Raw genomic sequence first — 21,268 nt, 5'->3', positions numbered from 1 at the left:
TCATTCCAATATCACTCCATATGGTCAATGTAACGTGTTTACCTCAAGTTCTACTCAATTTCATCTAACGGTGCTTATCTATGCTATCTCAAAACAAAATCTACATAATTAATCTCATGGTTTCTCGGTGTGGGTGCGTAGGTTCCGTAGATCATGCATCAATGCTTAAATGTCCCGAAATTTCTTCAAAATGTTCGGGTTCAGGTAATGTCGTTAGGTTCCTTTCTAGAAATTTAATCTGGGTCTCGTGTCGAGTTATACGTGTAGCAAGTAGTAATACGATATGTTTTGAGGCAACTCCCAAGTCTTCGGGTATGGCTGAGCATCAGTAGAAAGCACTCTGACCTTGTGAAAGGAGATGTCCTCCCGACTTCTCCAATTCCTAAGAGTGTTGGGGACCTAAGTCCAGAAGTGTCGTTAGATCATCGAGTAGTGGTGTAGAATGAAAGAGATAAGTGACAGTCATGAAAGTGTACGGGATACGAGTCATCTTGCAGAATCTGAACATCCTTCTAATGTTCATACATTGTACGTGGCTAATTAGGGTGAGCTCGGGGTGCGGTTACTCCGACAAGTCCTCACATATCTCCTCCTCTGAGGATCAACTTTAGCGGGCGTGTAATCCGAGGGGTACTCCTTCTAGATTGCGTGAAGTAATGTTTCGATCTCTGGAACGGTGGAACGGTAGTAACAAGTGGATTGCAATACTAATCCTTAGGGTTAGACGAGCGGGAAAGGGTTCAGAAAAACATCTGAACTAGGAAAGATAAGTTTTCCAAGTCGGTACAACGAAAAGCAGATGGGTAGCAAGCACGTAATTAGGCATAGTAACTACAGCAGCCTAGAGCATCTACAACAGTACGTAGCATGGCAATAGTAACAGTATCATACCGAAGTAACATGCTAAAAGTAGATAGTAGCATGCAGTAGCGAGAATAAGCAAAAGCATACAGCGAGTTTACATAGCAGTAAAAGGAAAAGGTAGCATGCAGCAAGTTCATACAGCAGTAGAAGTAAGCAGTGGCATGCAGTAGTAGTAAGCAGTAACATTCAATAATATAACACAGTAGCATGCAGCAGGTTCCGCAGAAACAAGTAAACGAGCAAGTTGTAGATTAGTCCTATTAGCGAATCCTACTCGACTCGGTCAAGTCTCACTAATACAACCTAATTCCCTACAGCCAATGCTATGATACCAAATGTGACGCCCCGAACAAAACCATCATGTACGATTCGTCAACAACAAGATCTTTACACGGTCAAATACTACATGCTGTTTGAAAACCAGTTTTGCATTCATAAAAAGATAGCATTTACAAAAGATAACGTGACACAAAGGTCGTTACAAAGTCATTATTTCAAAATAACATAAGTTATGAATATGTGACGATCGCTCCAAATCCATATGGACGAACACGTCATTCATCGATTTCATTGCGAGGTATTTGACCTCTATATGATACGTTTTGTAAACATTGCATTCTTTTGAAAAGGCACACCAAAATGAATATTTAAATCAAAGGTTTTCGATATCTGATGATTTCTACATATAGACAATCACCGTAATATAATAGTTTACAACAATACTTCCGTTGACAATCCAGTCAAAATAAGATAGATGGTGATGATTTGGTGAATGCAACGTTTCCTTGAAAAATATGCCATATAAGACTCCATGCACATAGCTTGTCTAACATATAAGCAAACAGCAAAAGACTTCTAGGAAACCTGAGAATAAACATGCTAACAAGTGTCAACACAAAGGTTGGTGAGTTCATAGTTTTAGTGTTTCGCATAATCTGTATATAAAAGTGGATCACAAGATTTCAGTTGTTTCATCCAGAAACGTTTATCAAAAGATTATACATAACAGAGCACCCTGGTAACTAAACTTTAACGTTATAATGATAAATACCCCATTCGTTTTAATACACACAAACCAACGTGTCCTAAACTCAAATAACACACTTCCGTTAAAAGGCTAGCGCTCTAGCTCGGACGGGGATGTCAAGCCCTATGGATCCATATACTGTTATTCGCGCCCACTAGTCCATATCCTATGTACTGGCAGTTACTAGTTACCAAAGCTAAGGGATTTTCGGTTTAAACTCAGTGTAGAATTAAGTATGTACTTGTATCCATTGCGTTTAGAATAAATTGCATGTATTCTCAGCCCAAAAATGTATTGCAAAAGCAATTAAAAAGGGATCATATGAAACTCACGCATATAAATCTAGTATTTTCAGTATTTATAAACAGTGGCATGTATTCTCAGCCCAAAAATATATTGAGTAAAAGGGATCATATGAAACTCACCTTAGCAGCACATAAAGTTGTTCATCGTAATGTGACCGAAACTCGGAATATCAAATAATCGTAAATCTCAACCTAGAGAACATATGTTGGTCAATAAATGTCTATCAAGCTAGGTCAGGTCATAGTGTATCATAATCCTAATGCTGGAGATCGACATACAAAAGTTTATCAAAAGTCATTTAAAAAAGTCATTTTTGACAATAGTTCAACAAAACGAGACGTACCTTGTATAAGGATTCATTTACTCGGTTGGTAATATTCAAAAATACATTTTATCAATCTCGTAAACAAGTTGTTTAAATCTTAATTGCAGATTCAAAAGCAATTTCAATTAACGTCAGTCATAATTCAGTTGATCATATCTTTTAATTCGTTCATCGAAACTATTCGGTGTCTAAATGAAAAGTTACTGATTTTTCGCCAGCTTTCCAAAAACATGTATATCATATACCTTTTACCAGTAATATTTGTATTTAATTCGGGATTCATTATAAACTGTTTAATGACAAAATTTAGCATACAAACATGTATAAATATATATACTCTAGCACTAGACATGTATACACTATTAATTTATAAAAGATAAAATATAAATGCTTACGTATCAATATTGTGATTCAATATTTCAGAAAAGTACGTAGACGTAACGGAGATGATAAACACTAGGTTTGACTTGCGAAATAATACCCATGAATATTACCCATAACTTCCATAGTTATAACCCATAATTTCCTTAGCTCTATCCCGCTCGAAACCCATTTTGAAAGTGACACGCTCATGACCTCGTCGTAGTATTTTATGTACTAATACTACTAATAATAATAAGATTAATAATAATATTAATCTTAATAATAATATAAATAATAATAATAATAATAATAATAATAATAATAATAATAATAATATATATATATATATATATATATATTTCATACGGAGTAATAATAAGAATATATGTGTGATAAGTGTCGAGCAAAATGCCATTTTATAGCATCAGGCCAGATTTTTGCCTCCATGCGATCGCATGGATTTCTAGGCTTATGGCCATGCGATCGCATGGCCTCAGATTCCAGCTCACAAATTTTTGTTTTCTTGTTTGTCGACATGTTTTAATAATATAAATATAATATATTTAAATTATATAATTAATTATATATTATATTAAATTCACGTGCATAGTTGACTTGTAATTTTTATTCTGATAAGTCGTAAGTTGACACTCGACTTATATCCCGGTTTCGGTTTTTCGAACGCCCTTTCGTGCGCTGAGAAAACTAGTACTTTTCGTTTCGTGACTCGTACCTTTGTCAAAATATAAACTTAAATTATCCATAACTATACCACTTAAAGTACAACTTATACATTTGAGTGTTTTGGTCATTTACTTCTATAAATCATCGTCTCGCTAAGTAAATCATCGTCTCGCTATTTGTAAATATATATATAATAACAATTCGTTTTATGACCAAGTTAATATTATATTCATCGTATTATTATATATATAATTTCAATATTAATAAACATGTTATAAAATGCACATCGCACATTATTCATATAACTAATTCTAACAGTTAATATTCCTTATTTATCGTATGTGTTATTTAAACAAGTACACTTAATTAACCAATCTTATTATATCGAAACACGTTCTCGCACGTTTGAAAAAAACCAATTTAATATTATGCAGTTTAGTTCTCCATTAACTTTTATCTAACTTTCATTATCTAACACTTTACCATTTTCCGAATACCGTTAAAAATGAATGATTTCTCAAATCAACGTGGACCTCTCAACAGAGACCTGTAATAATATCATAATCCTTAAGAGACTCAGTAAATATCTTTTACTTGAATCATTTGTCAAAATCTTTTAACTCCGTAGTTGAATATATCAATCAGATAATCCAACAAATAAGTTTAATGCACGGTATCATTTACTTAACACTTTGTTACGTTTTCAAGTTATAGTATATGTATCTATTTACATATAATTGTTCGTGAATCATTGAGAACAATCGAAGGGTAATTGAATAGTTCAAAATTTTGAGATTCAACTTCATAGACTTTGCTTATCGTGTCGGAAACGTTAAAGATTAAGTTTAAATTTGGTCAGAAATTTTCGGGTCATCACAGTACCTCCTCGTTAAAGAAATTTCGTCCCAAAATTTGAGTGAGGTCGTCATGGCTAACAATAAAAATGTTTTCATGACGAATATATGTTGATAAATAGATTTTTTTATCACTGTTGAATAATATGGATAAAACAATCCAATTACTCGAAGCGTATGGGGGAAGTTATCGTAATAGAGTGAAATGGAGAATAGAGATGCGTCTTATCTCTTGACGTAGTAACGATTGATTTTCGGAATTTAAGGGATAGAAAATCTTCATAAACTAAATAAGATTTGATTCTTCAAAATTTAAGAAATTTAAGATTTTCTTTGATTAAATACGTAATCTGCCTCGATTGCTATGTCTGATATTTTGCTATAAATTGACCACTTCCGTTTCATTATTTTCACCACTCCTACATCTTCTTCCTTATTTCATACTTCTTAATAGATTGTGAAAATGCTTCATCCAGTTTTGATTCTTGATATACTTCTAACTTTCATATATGTCATTCTTCTTTTTCATCTTCCACCAGAGGAAGTTACTTTCTTCTACCATTACCTTGGGGTTATAGTGTTTTTCATTCTCCCGTGTCTTTATATTGCTATACGCATTGATATACAAGGTTTGTAAATTTCGGGGTTGTTATCGGGCTTATATTCTCCTTTATATTTCAGAGCTCCATGCTTTCATTTTCTCTTACCGACTTCAAGTCAAGCGAATAATGGTCCAGAATTCGTAGGTATGGATTTTGAAATGAACATAGTTAATGTTCTAAGAAAGGAATTGTAATGGCACGATCTTTATTTGTCAAATTACCAGAATATCTGAAAAAGACCGAATCATCAAGAAATATATTTTCTTGATATATTTAGAGATTATATGAAATGAAAGAGTTATGTAACATGGTTCATGATGAGGGTGGGATCTGTGAACCTTTATCACGTTCCATTAGAAACTCAGCATGACTTACTGTAATATAATCACGTTGATCAAGTATCATTATATTATACTAATTCATGCTTCAGTTCCCAACACTACTTCAAAACATTCATATTTTAAACTTGACGGTTTCAGAATTTAGAAACTAAAATAGTTTCTTTTATGATGTAATACAGATAGCGCGAAGAGATGAATGATTTCAGATAAGAATAGTTATGAAGATATCTCCAGAAATATCGAGGATATTTATAATGAAAGATACGATGATATCTTAGAATTTATAATATCAGAGGATGATGCGAAAAATCTGTCTGTGAAGGTTTAGAATGAGGAGTAAGGTGTTTGCTAACGATTTTAGCAGACACTGAATCATTTGGATCCTTTGAAGGTAGATTTCTTCCTTGTGATTTGTCCACAGCCTCCTTCATGGTTTGCTCAATCCGTTTTCCAGTTCCAAACCTTCTCTTTTTATGTGCTTTTCCAACACACTACCCTTTATCATCAAACTTTTGACTGTTAAGGTTGTTTACAGTTTTTGCTGCTTCATCAGCATTGTTCCAATTTCAGAGAACTAGTTCATAGTTTGGGATATATTTTAGAAACTTCACATTCGAAGTATGTAAGTCTAGAAGATAGATGTTATCTATATATAACTGTTTTCGTAGAAAATGCTGCGAGATTCAAAATACTGATTGCTAATTCTTGGTAGTTGGTATGACAATTACCGTTACAAGATGTGGATGAGTACATGATAGGGTTTCAATGAGTATAAAAATTTTTCAGAAGATCACGGATAAATGAAGTTGTTGGTAAATTTACTGCTAATGTGGTGGAACATAAAAGGTTCCCCTTGTAACAAAAACGTATATGTCAAGGTTACAATAAGGTTAATCTGAAAATTCGAAGTTGACTGGTTGGAAGTGTGGTAAAACTGGATACTTTGAAAAGGGATTGCAAGATTATTTTCGGTAAAAACAACGCTAAAGGATCTTGCACAGTTTTGAAGTAAAAGTATAGCTTTGAAAGACGTAGAGATCTAAGAGTGATGTCACCGGTTCAGAGTTATGACTTGGATTCTGATCCGTCAATATCAGAATATGTAAATCGAATTTGTATGAAAACGATTGTATATCGTTGTGAGCATTGTTAATAAGTTTTGAATCAAAGTTGAAGAATGTACAGTATAACATATTAATTGTGAACTTATATATTTCCCGAGTATTACCTACCATTTAAAGATTTCACAATTAATACTTTGTACAAAAGAATTTTTATTACCGTCTTTATGAAAATATATGTATGTATATTTTCTTCAGATGTAATACAGATTTAATGAGTTAATATCATTTTAAGCTAATTTGATTTTCGGCTTGAATTAAAAATGAATAATCTCTAAAACTTTAGAGATTACATAATCTTCGCGGAGTATTTCGCTAATGTAATCGATATTTCATTATTTATTCTTATTCCTTGGTGAAGGATGTTGATGTTCGTGGAATTTTTGTGAACCTTACAAGGCACAGATGATGTTTTCTAGAAAGTTTCGAGTACATCGAAAATGAAAATGTAAAATCAATTATGTAATTGAATAATACACTTGGTTTATTAGGAAATGGAATTCATTGAGTTGAAACAGAGATTGTATTTAATGAATGTTAAGTTGTTAACGAAGGATGTACATCATAGCATATTAGTAATATGAATTAACCGAGTAATATTTACCCTTTTTCAATTCATACATAATAGCTTAGTACGAAAAGATTTATGATGGTTTTAAAATTTATATATATAAGATATACATATAAATTCTTTAGAGGAATTGAGTTATTACTTCATAACTCATTGATACAATATACCCGTTGTTGATTCGTAATGATGTCCACGGTGCTTTCTTGAACTGGCAGAGCTTGTGATGTTAGAGGCGATGTTAACAGCACTGACTGTGCTGGTGAGGCTAAGGGTACTATTGATGCTGTTGGTAAAACAAGTCTAGCTTGTACCTTACGCACCATTCTTGTCATGGTTTCTATTCTTCCTTCTATCATCTCTATTCATCTGATTTACGGTTAGAACTGGGATAAATAATCTCTAAGATTTTAGAGATTACCTAATCGCCGTAGAATATTTCTCTGATGAAGTTATGAATCAATACTTCATCATTTATTGTTGTTGGTACTCCTAGGTACCTATGGTGAGTATGATGTTGATATCCAAGGTACAGATTGTGATGTTGAGGCGTGTGATGTAGTTGTCATTGTTGGTGGTGGTAATGGTACTGTTGGTGTTGATGATGGTAGTACTGGTTATACCGCTGATGCTGCTGCTGGTGTTTGTAATCCTTGCACCATATTCTCCAAAGCCACTACCCGAGCACGAAGCTCGTTGACTTCTTCTACTACCCCCGTATGATTGGCAGTTCGGACAAGCGGATGAATAAGATTTACAATATTGGATATTACGTAGACGTTGCGAGCTGTTCTGGAAATGAGGGTGAAAATGGTGTTACGAACGGGTTCGCCGGTAAGTGCTTCAGGTTCTTCGCCAAGGGGTGAATGTGGTGGATGGAAGGGATCACCTTCTTCTTGTCTCCAATGATTAAGTAGATTACGAACCCATACCCAATTCATCCAGAATAGATGATGGCTAATTGATTGATCCATTCCGGTTACGCTGCTTTTGGAGCTCGAATGGAACTCCATATCGGAATAGCTGTCAGAATCTGAGGAATTCGAACTAGACGCGGAATTCATCTTACACGGTTAGATAAAGGATTTTTGATATGAAATGATTTTTGGATATCGGATGATATTCTAATTACATAGAATACTTATATATAGTATAAGGGATCCGTAATTTACGGAGAAACTTTCGAAGGCTGTCAGGCAAAGTTTACAGTAACATATACGCTAAAATATGAATTAGCAGATACGCTATGATACGAATTTTGTCTATACACTATTCATGCAATCAATGCAGTAAGATGTGTCTAGACTAGGAATGATAAGCAGGTAATTTACGACAAGAAATGATAAGCAAAACTTTTGACATGCAGACACAGTCGAAGTCCAGACTTACGAATGTATCCTAACAACTATCAGTTAGACATACTAATGCAAGACCTGGTTCACTAGGACCAACGCTCTGATACCAACTGTGACGATCGCTCCAAATCCATATGGACGAACACGTCATTCATCGATTTCATTGCGAGGTATTTGACCTCTATATCATACGTTTTGTAAACATTGCATTCTTTTGAAAAGGCACACCATAAATGAATATTTAAATCAAAGGTTTTCGACATCTGATGATTTCTACATATAGACAATCACCGTAATATAATAGTTTACAACAATACTTCTGTTGACAATGCAGTCAAAATAAGATAGATGGTGATGATTTGGTGAATGCAACGTTTCCTTGAAAAATATGCCATATAAGACTCCATGCACATAGCTTGTCTAACATATAAGCAAACAGCGGAAGACTTCTAGGAAACCTGAGAATAAACATGCTAACAAGTGTCAACACAAACGTTGGTGAGTTCATAGTTTTAGTGTTTCGCATAATCTGTATATAAAAGTGGATCACAAGATTTCAGTTGTTTCATCCAGAAACGTTTATCAAGAGATTCTACATAACAGAGCACCCTGGTAACTAAACTTTAATGTTATAATGATAAATACCCCATTCGTTTTAATACACGCAAACCAACGTGTCCTAAACTCAAATAACACATGTCCGTTAAAAGGCTAGCGCTCTAGCTCGGACGGGGATGTCAAGCCCTATGGATCCATATACTGTTATTCGCGCCCACTAGTCCATATCCTATGTACTGGCAGTTACTAGTTACCAAAGCTAAGGGATTTTCGGTTTAAACTCAGTGTAGAATTAAGTATGTACTTGTATCCATTGCGTTTAGAATAAATTGCATGTATTCTCAGCCCAAAAATGTATTGCAAAAGCAATTAAAAAGGGATCATATGAAACTCGCGCATATAAATCTAGTATTTTTAGTATTTATAAACAGTCGCATGTATTCTCAGCCCAAAAATATATTGAGTAAAAGGGATCATATGAAACTCACCTTAGCAGCACATAAAGTTGTTCATCGTAATGTGACCGAAACTCGGAATATCAAATAATCGTAGATCTCAACCTAGAGAACATATGTTGGTTAATAAATGTCTATCAAGCTAGGTTAGGTCATAGTGTATCATAATCCTAATGCTCGAGATCGACATACAAAAGTTTATCAAAAGTCATTTCAAAAAGTCATTTTTGACAATAGTTCAACAAAACGAGACGTACCTTGTATAAGGATTCATTTACTCGGTTGGTAATATTCAAAAATACATTTTATCAATCTCGTAAATAAGTTGTTTAAATCTTAATTGCAGATTCAAAAGCAATTTCAATTAACGTCAGTCATAATTCAGTTGATCATATCTTTTAATCCGTTCATCGAAACTATTCGGTGTCTAAATGAAAAGTTACTGATTTTTCGCCAGCTTTCCAAAAACATGTATATCATATACCTTTACCAGTAATATTTGTATTTAATTCGGGATTCATTATAAACTGTTTAACGACAAAATTTAGCATACAAACATGTATAAATATATATACTCGAGCACTAGACATGTATACACTATTAATTTATAAAAGATAAAATATAAATGCTTACGTATCAATATTGTGATTCAATATTTCAGAAAAGTACGTAGACGTAACGGAGATGATAAACACTAGGTTTGACTTGTTAAATAATACCCATGAACATTACCCATAACTTCCATAGTTATAACCCATAATTTCCTTAGCTCTATCCCGCTCGAAACCCATTTTGAAAGTGACACGCTCATGACCTCGTCGTAGTATTTTATGTACTAATACTACTAATAATAATAAGATTAATAATAATATTAATCTTAATAATAATACAAATAATATATATATATTTCATACGGAGTAATAATAAGAATATATGTGGATAAGTGTCGAGCAAAATGCCATTTTATAGCATCAGGCCAGATTTTTGCCTCCATGCGATCGCATGGATTTCTAGGCTTGTGGCCATGCGATCGCATGGCCTCAGATTCCAACTCACAAATTTTTGTTTTCTTGTTTGTCGACATGTTTTAATAATATAAATATAATATATTTAAATTATATAATTAATTATATATTATATTAAATTCACGTGCATAGTTGACTTGTAATTTTTATTCCGATAAGTCGTACGTTGTCACTCGACTTATGTTCCGGTTCTGGTTTTTCAAACGCCCTTTCGTACGCTGAGAAACTAGTACTTTTCGTTTCTTGACTCGTACCTTTGTCAAAATATAAACTTAAATTATCCATAACTATACAACTCAAAGTTCAACTTATACATTTGAGTGTTTTGGTCATTTAATTCTATAAATCATCGTCTCGCTATTTGTTAATATATATATAATAACAATTCGTTTTATGACCAAGTTAATATTATATTCATCATATTATTATATATATAATTTCAATATTAATAAACATGTTATAAAATGCACATCGCACATTATTTATATAACTAATTCTAACAGTTAATATTCCTTATTTATCGTATGTGTTATTTAAACAAGTACACTTAATTAACCAATCTTATTATATCGAAACACGTTCTCGCACGTTTGAAACAAAACCAATTTAATATTATGCAGTTTAGTTCTCCATTAACTTTTATCTAACTTTCATTATCTAACACTTTACCATTTTCCGAATACCGTTAAAAATGAATGATTTCTCAAATCAACGTGGACCTCTCAACAGAGACCCGTAATAATATCATAATCCTTAAGAGACTCAGTAAATATTTTTACTTGAATCGTTTGTCAAAATCATTTAACTCCGTAGTTGAATATATCAATCAGATAATCCAACCTATAAGTTTAATGCACAGTATCATTTACTTAACACTTTGTTACGTTTTCAAGTTATAGTATATGTATCTATTTACATATAATTGTTCACGAATCATTGAGAACAATCGAAGGGTAATTGAATAGTTCGAAATTTTGAGATTCAACTTCATAGACTTTGCTTATCGTGTTGGAAACGTTAAAGATTAAGTTTAAATTTGGTCAGAAATTTTTGGGTCATCACAGAATACAAGATAAAAGTTCCATGATTGAGACATCTCTAAGTAATGCAGCAGAAATCTAACACAGCAGGTCCATAACAGCAAGTCTATAACACCAAGATAGCAATTCTAACAGCGGAAGCAACATCGTCTAAGCACCTGAGAAATACATGCTTAAAAAGTCAACATGAAGGTTGGTGAGCTATAGTTTGTTTGTAATCAGTAAAGTAATGTAGACCATGAGATTTTAGTGCTTCAACCAGCATTTCAAATCAGTAATTCAAATCAGTATGATAAAGTATATGCTTATCCGTGGGCACCCGGTAACTAACTTAACGTAATAATAATTGTAGTGACCCGAACTTTTCCATGTTTATATATATTAATTGAGATTGATATTTACATGACTAAATGTTTCCAACGTGTTAAGCAATCAAACTTGTTAAGACTTGATTAAATGAAATAAGTTTCATATAGACAATTGATCACCCAAGTTGACCGGCGATTCACGAACGTTACAAATTTGTAAAAACTACATGTTGTGGTATATATAGACATATATATATGGTTGACATGAGATTATGATGACTAAGTATCTCACTAAGTATATTAAAAATGTGTGATATACATAAGAAATGAGATTACTAAGTTAAGAAACTCGAAATGATATATATATATATAACGATTATCGTTATGATAACGTCTACTAAATACATATGTATCATATTAAGATATTGATACACTATATTTAACATGATAAAATGATATTTAAATATATCATTAAGTGTGTTAACAATGAACTACATATGTAAAAACAAGACTACTAACTCAAGAATTACGAAACGAGACTTATATGTAACGATTATCGTTGTAACGATATTTTAATGTATATATCATATTAAGAGATATTCATACATCATAATATCATGATAACATAATAATTTAACATCTCATTTGATATAATAAACATTGGGTTAACAACATTAATTGAGATCGTTAACTTAAAGGTTTCAAAACAACACTTACATGTAACGACTAACGAAGACTTAACGAATACATTAGAATGTATATACATGTTGTGTTTTGATATGTATTCTTACACTTTTGAAAGACTTCAAGACATATATCAAAGTACTTCTACTTAACAAAAATGCTTACAATTACATCCTCGTTCAGTTTCATCAACAATTCTACTCGTATGCACCCGTATTCGTACTCGTACAATACACAGCTTTTAGATGTATGTACTATTGGTATATACACTCCAATGATCAGCTCTTAGCAGCCCATGTGAGTCACCTAACATATGTGGGAACCATCATTTGACAACTAGCATGAAATATCTCATAAAATTACAAAAATATTAGTAATCATTCATGAACTTATTTACATGAAAACAAAATTACATATCCGTTATATCTAATCGATATACCAACGACCAAAAACACCTACAAATACTTTCATTCTTCAATTTTCTTCATCTAATTTATCTCTCTCAAGTTCCATCTTCAAGTTCTAAGTGTTCTACATAAATTCCATAAGTATAGTTTCATAAAAATCAAGAATACTTCCAAGTTTGCAAGTCTACTTCCAAGCTTTCTAATCCATTCCAAGTAATCATCTAAGATCAAGGAACCTTTGTTATTTACAGTAGGTTATCTTTCTAATTTAAGGTAATATTCATATTCAAACTTTGATTCAATTTCTACAACTATAACAATCTTATTTCGAGTGAAAATCTTACTTGAACTGTTTTCGTGTCATAATTCTGCTTCAAGAACTTTCAAGCCATCCAAGAATCCTTTGAAGCTAGATCTATTTTTTTCATTTCCAGTAGTTTTATCCAGAAAACTTGAGGTAGTAATGATGTTCATAACATCATTCGATTCATACATATAAAGCTATCTTATTCGAAGGTTTAAACTTGTAATCACTATAACATAGTTTAGTTAATTCTAAACTTGTTCGCAAACAAAATTTAATCCTTCTAACTTGACTTTTAAAATCAACTAAACACATGTTCTATATGATATGCTAACTTAACGATTTAAAACCTGGAAACACGATGAACACCATAAAATCGGAGATACGCCGTCGTAGTGAAACCGGGGGCTGTTTTGGTTTGGATAATTAAAAACTATGATAAACTTTGATTTAAAAGTTGTTCTTCTGGGAAAATGATTTTTCATATGAACATGAAACTATATCCAAAAATCTTGGTTAAACTCAAAGTGAAATTATGTTTTTCAAAATGGTCATCAAGATGTCGTTCTTTCGACAGAAATGACTACCTATTTAGTAATTGACATGTAACTTAAATTTCCGACTATAAACCTATACTTTTTCTGTTTGGATTCTTAAATTAGAGTTCAATATGAAACCATAGCAATTTGATTCACTCAAAATGGATTTAAAATGAAGAAGTTATGGGTAAAACAAGATTGGATATTTTTGATCTTTTTAGCTACGGGAAATGTTTAACAAATCTATACAAATCATATCCTAGCTAACTTATATTGTATTATACATGTATTCTAATATATTTTGTAATCTTGGGATACCATAGACACGTATGCAAATGTTTTGACATATCATATCGACCATGTATATATATTATTTGAAACAACCATAGACACTCTATATGCAGTAATGTTGGAGTTAGCTATACAGGGTTGAGGTTGATTCCAAAAATATATATACTTTGAGTTGTGATCTAGCCTGAGACGTGTATACACTGGGTCGTGGATTGATTCAAGATAATATATATATCGATTTATTTCTGTACATCTAACTGTGGACAACTAGTTGTAGGTTATTAACGAGGACAACTGACTTAATACACTCAAATCTTTAAAACATAATGAAAATGGTTGTAATTATATTTTGATCATACTTTGATATATATGTACATATTTGTATAGGTTCGTGAATCGATCCGTGGCCAAGTCTTATTTCCGAGGAAGGAAATATCTGTGAAAGTGAGTTATAGTCCCACTTTTAAAATCTAATATTTTTGGGATGAGAATACATGCAGGTTTTATAAATGATTTACAAAATAGACACAAGTACGTGAAACTACATTCTATGGTTGAATTATCGAAATCGAATATGCCCCTTTTTATTAAGTCTGATAATCTAAGAATTAGGGAACAGACACCCTAATTGACGCGCATCCTAAAGATAGATCTATTGGGCCTAACAAACCCCATCCAAAGTACCGGATGCTTTAGTACTTTGAAATTTATATCATATCCGAAGGGTGTCCCAGAATGATGGGGATATTCTTATATATGCATCTTGTTAATGTCGGTTACCAGGTGTTCACCATATGAATGATTTTTATCTCTATGTATGGGATGTGTATTGGAATATGAAATCTTGTGGTCTATTGTTACGATTTGATATATATAGGTTAAACCTATAAGTCACCAACATTTTTGTTGAGGTTTAAAGCATGTTTATTCTCAGGTGAATACTAAGAGCTTCCGCTGTTGCATACTAAAATAAGGACAAGATTTGGAGTCCATGTTTGTATGATATTGTGTAAAAACTGCATTCAAGAAACATATGTCGATGTAATATATTTCTATTGTAAACCATTATGTAATGGTCATGTGTAAACAGTATATTTTAGATTATCATTATTTGATAATCTACGTAATGCTTTTAAAACCTTTATTGATAAAATAAAGGTTATGGTTGTTTTTAAAATGAATGCAGTCTTTGAAAAACGTCTCATATAGAGGTCAAAACCTCGCAACGAAATCAATTAATATGAAACGTTTATAATCAATATGAACGGGACATTTCAGTTGATATCCGAGCGTTGGTCTTAGAGAACCAGAAAATTTGCATTAGTGTGTCTTATCAAGTTTGTTAGGATGCATTAGTGAGTCTGGACTTCGACCGTGTTTTCTTTAAAAATGATTGCTTAACATTTTTGTTGGAAACTATATATTATTAACATGTAAATATTATGTGATATATTAATCTCTTAATATGTTTGATATTGTGTGATAGATGTCTACCTCTAGCACAAATCCCATTGACTCACCTAATAATAACGAAGAGTCGAATATATATTGGCAAGATTCACAAGTTCCCGAAGAACCGGAAGAAGAGGAAACGAAACCGGAAGAAGAGGAACCAGAAGAAGAGGAACCAGAAGAAGAAGAGGTTCTGGAGGGGGGAATAGTAGGAACCACAGAAAACCGGTCAAATAAAAGAAAATTCTCAACCAATGGACCAAAGTTAATAATGATCAATGGTGTTTCCGCTAAGGAAGCAAAATATTGGGAAAATTACCAATTTTTCGATGAATTGGATCCTGATGAGGATTCCGATGATGTTATAGAAATTACCCCGACCTAATTTAATGAGGCAAAAGAAAATAATAAGGAAAAAGGCATCAAAATAGAGAAATCTGATTCCGACCCCAATGAACTTTATATGTACCGTCAACACCCGTATTTTCAATATCGTGACAATAACCCGGGAACCTCTAAACCACCAGGTTTTTCTAAACCAATGTAGAAAACGACGGCTCGTATTAGAGGAACATCATATATCCCTAGAAAATTAGGAAAAAGAACCAAGTCCGAAGAAGAAGAAACCAGTGATTCAGATTAGAGGGGTGTGAGCATGTTGTGTAATAAATGTATTGTAGTGTGCTTGTACTTTTATGTTCTATATAAAAATTGCTTGTATTGTTTGTTATTACGAATCTAATCCTTGTCTATTTTACAGTATAAAAACAAAATGGACGTTAAGGGTAGACAACCGAATATTTTAGAAGACCTACCAGAGGATATGATTGAGGAAATCTTGTCTAGAGTCGGTCAGAATTTATCAGCACATTTAGTTATGGCGAAATTAACTTGTCAAACATTTGAAAGACTTTCCAGAAATGCCTTAGTTTATAAAAGGCTTTCCTTTGATAGGTGGGGTATATCACATTGGGGAGACTTTAATTTACGCCGTGTTTTCTTTAAAGCGTTAAATGCGGGGAACCCAAATGCAATTTTACGCTAAGGGTTAAGAACCTATTTTGACTCAACATATCCCAACATAGGATTTCGTGAATTAGAAAGAGCTTCTAATATGCAACATAAAGAAGCATGTTATGCTTACGGGTTAGTGATGTTCACTTCTTACCAAAGTGAGAAAAAAAACATCGGATTGCAGCTTTTAAATAAAACTTTCCCACAAGTGACGAATTCAGTAGTTGGGGTGAGAAACAAGGTTTTTAGATTATTACGGGGCTGTTGGACATTACGAAACCCTCGTCCTTTTGACGACATTACAACATGCTGCCTAGCCAATGGTCATAACGGTTATTTTCCACAAGACCAAGGATGGGAAGTCGTCTTAGTAAAACCAGAATGAATGACTTGTTTCTGGACTTATGAATTACGTGTCTTTATTTCCTTTGCTGAACAACTTGCGTATTAACTAGATTTATCTTCAAAAACTGTCCTGTATCATAGTGTACTATATTTCATGTTATATGTAATATAGCGAAGTTGTAAGTTTGAAGAATATTTGTATGTGATATATTATTATAATCAGTTTTTCATATGGAATTGTAGTAGTTGAATTGTATATTAGCTACTAAGTATGAACTTAACGGTTAGGTAGTACCCGAATTTAAACTTATAAAATGCTAGTATGAAGAAAAAGCTTTTATAAATGAGTTCATATTATGCTACGAGATACTATTGACTACTCTTAATATTCTGTATGATTAACTTGTTTCATTTGACTATTTTGAAGGAAATGGCACCGACTACTCGACACACCTTGAATATGAGCGAAGAGGAATTTCGTGCCTTTCTTGCTTCAAACATAGCCCAAGTACAGGCCACACTACATACCAACAATAACTCTGAATTTAGCAATACAGCTAACGGCGCAAGAAATCGTGTAGGATGCTCCTACAAGGAATTCACTGCTTGCAAACCTTCAGAATTTGATGGGACCGAAGGACCAATCGGATTGAAACAGTGGACCGAGAAAGTTGAATCGGTGTTTGCCATAAGTAAGTGTCCTGAAGGAGACAAAGTGAAGTACGCTACGCATACCTTCACAGGTATTGCGTTAACATGGTGGAATACCTATCTAGAGCAAGTGGGACAAGATGATGCTTACGCGCTACCGTAGTCAGCATTCAAGCACTTGATGAACGAGAAGTACCGTCCTAGAACCGAGGTCAATAAGCTCAAGTCAGAACTTAGAGGGTTACGAACATAGGGATTCGATATTACTTCGTACGAAAGACGATTCACAGAATTGTGCCTATTGTGTCCGAGAGCATTCGAAGATGAGGAAGAGAAGATCGACGCGTTTGTGAAAGGGTTACCGGAGAAAATCCAAGAAGATATAAGTTCACACGAGCCTGCCTCCATACAAAAGGCATGTAGAATGGCTCACAAACTAGTGAACCAGATTGATGGAAGAATTAAAGAACAGGCGGCCGAAGAGGCCAACGTGAAGCTAGTCAAAAGAAAGTGGGAGAAAAACGGTGATAAGAGTCACCAATACAACAACAACTATCCCAACAATCGCAAAATCAATCGCAACTACAACAAATGGCACAACAACAACTACAACAATCATCCCAACAACAATAACAACCGCAACAACAACAACAACAACAACAACAACAACAACAACAACAACAACAACAACAACAACAATCAGAAGCAGCTATGCCAAAGGTGTGAAAAGTATCACTTGGGGTTCTGCACCAAATTTTGCAGCAAGTGTAAAAGAAATGGTCATAGCGCGATGAAGTGTGAGGTCTACAGACCAGGGGTTAATAGAACGAAAGGAACAAATGGTGTCGGAACGAGTAATGGCGGAGCAAGTAGTGTCAGAGCAAGTTATGCCAATGTAGTTTGTTATAAATGTGGAAAATCGGGCCACATTATAAGAAATTGCCCGAACCAGGAGAACACGAATGGACAAGGTCGCGGAAGAGTTTTCAATATTAATGCGGCAGAGGCACAGGAAGACCCGGAACTTGTTATGGGTACGTTTCTTATTGACAATAAATCTGCTTACGTTTTATTTGATTCCGGTGCGGATAGAAGCTATATGAGTAGAGATTTTTGTGCTAAATTAAGTTGTCCATTGACGCCGTTGGATAGTAAATTTTTACTCGAATTAGCAAACGGTAAATTAATTTCAGCAGATTATATATGTCGGAATCTAGAAATTAAACTGGGTAGCGAAATATTTAAGATTGATTTGATACGAGTAGAGTTAGGGAGTTTTGATGTAATAGTTGGCATGGACTGGCTGAAGGAGATGAAAGCAGAGATCGTATGTTACAAAAATGCAATTCGCATTGTACGAGAAGAAGGAGAACCCTTAATGGTGTACGGAGAAAAGGGCAACACGAAGCTACATCTTATTAGTAATTTGAAGGCACAAAAACTAATAAGAAAAGGTTGCTATGCTGTTCTAGCACATGTCGAGAAAGTACAAACTGAAGAAAAGAGCATCAATGATGTTCCCGTTGCAAAAGAATTACCCGATGTATTTCCGAAAGAATTACCGGGACTACCTCCACATCGATCTGTTGAATTTCAAATAGATCTTGTACCAGGAGCTGCACCAATAGCTCGTGCTCCTTACAGACTCGCACGCAGCGAGATGAAAGAACTGCAAAGCCAACTGTAAGAACTATTAGAACGTGGTTTCATTCGACCAAGCACATCACCATGGGGAGCTCCTGTTTTGTTTATCAAGAAGAATGATGGTACATTTAGGTTGCGTATTGACTACAGAGAGTTGAATAAACTTACCATCAAAAATCGTTATCCACTGCCGAGAATTGATGACTTATTTGATCAACTACAAGGCTCGTCGGTTTATTCGAAAATCGATTTACGTTCTGGATATCATCAAATGCGAGTAACGGAGGATGATATTCTAAAAACTACTTTTAAGACGCGTTATGGTCATTACGAGTTTATGGTTATGCCGTTTGGATTGACTAACGCACCAGCTGTGTTCATGGACCTTATGAACCGAGTGTGTGGGCCATATCTTGACAAGTTTATCATTATTTTCATCGATGACATACTTATTTACTCAAAGAATGACCAAGAGCACGAAGAACATTTGAGAAAAGTGCTAGAAGTATTGAGGAAAGAAAAACTGTACGCTAAGTTTTCAAAGTGTGCATTTTGGTTGGAAGAAGTTCAATTCCTCGGTCACATAGTGAACAAAGAAGGTATCCAGGTGGACCCGGCAAAGATCGAAACTGTTGAAAAGTGGGAAACCCTAAAAACTCCGAAGCATATACGTCAATTTTTAAGATTGGCTAGTTATTACAGAAGATTTATCCAAGATTTCTCCAAAATAGCAAAACCCTTGACTGCATTAACGCATAAAGGGAAGAAATTTGAATGGAAGGATGAACAAGAGAAGGCGTTTCAGTTATTGAAGAAAAAGCTAATTATGGCACCTATATTGTCATTGCCTGAAGGGAATGATGATTTTGTGATTTATTGTGACACATCAAAGCAAGGTCTCGGTTGTGTATTAATACAACGAACGAAGGTGATTGCTTATGCGTTTAGACAATTGAAGATTCACGAGCAAAATTATACGACTCACGATTTGGAATTGGGTGCTGTTGTTTTTGCATTAAAGACTTGGAGGAATTATTTATATGGGGTCAAAAGTATTATATATACCGACCACAAAAGTCTCCAACATATATTTAATCAGAAGCAACTGAATATGAGACAACGCAGGCGGATTGGACTGTTGAATGATTATGATTTTGAGATTCGATACCACCCGGGAAAGGCGAATGTGGTAGCTGACGCTTTGAGTATAATTATTCGTACTAACCTTACTACTCAAATAAAGGAGGAGCAACAGGGGGTTGTAAAAGAAGGAAAGTTGAAGAATGAGATACCCAAAGGATCAGAGAAACATCTTAATATTCGGGAAGACGGAACCCGATATAGGGCTGATAGAATTTGGGTACCAAGGTTTGGAGATGTGAGAGAAATGGTACTTAAGGAAGCACATAAAACCAGATATTCAATACATCCCGGAGTGGGGAAGATGTATAAAGATCTCAAGAAACACTTTTGGTGGCCGGGTATGAAAGCCGATATTGCTAAATATGTAGGAGAATGTTTGACGTGTTCTAAGGTCAAAGCTGAACATCAGAAACCATCAGGTCTACTACAAAATAGAAATGGGAAAACATTACCATGGATTTCATTACTAAATTGCCAAGGACTGCAAGTGGTTATGATACTATTTGGGTAATAGTTGATCGTCTCAGCAAGTCAGCACACTTCCTGCCAATAAGAGAAGATGACAAAATGGAGAAGTTGACGCGATTGTATTTGAAGGAGGTTGTCTCCAGACATGGAATACCCGTCTCTATTATCTCTGATAGGGATGGTAGATTTGTTTCAAGGTTCTGGCAGACGTTGCAACAAGCATTGGGGACTCATCTAGACATGAGTACTGCCTATCATTCACAAACTGATGGGCAGAGCGAAAGGACGATACAAACGCTTGAAGACATGCTACGAGCATGTGTTATTGATTTCGGAAACAGTTGGGATCGACACCTACCGTTAGCAGAATTTTCCTACAACAACAGTTATCATTCTAGTATTGAGATGGCACCGTTTGAGGCACTTTATGGTAGAAAGTGTAGGTCTTCGATTTGTTGGAATGAAGTGGAGGATAGACAGATTACGGGTCCGGAGATAATATAAGAAACTACCGAGAAAATCATCCAAAT

This window comes from Rutidosis leptorrhynchoides, chromosome 10, assembly GCF_046630445.1.
Source record: "Rutidosis leptorrhynchoides isolate AG116_Rl617_1_P2 chromosome 10, CSIRO_AGI_Rlap_v1, whole genome shotgun sequence".
Classification (NCBI taxonomy): domain Eukaryota; kingdom Viridiplantae; phylum Streptophyta; class Magnoliopsida; order Asterales; family Asteraceae; genus Rutidosis; species Rutidosis leptorrhynchoides.
Note: the sequence above shows the minus strand (reverse complement) of the source record.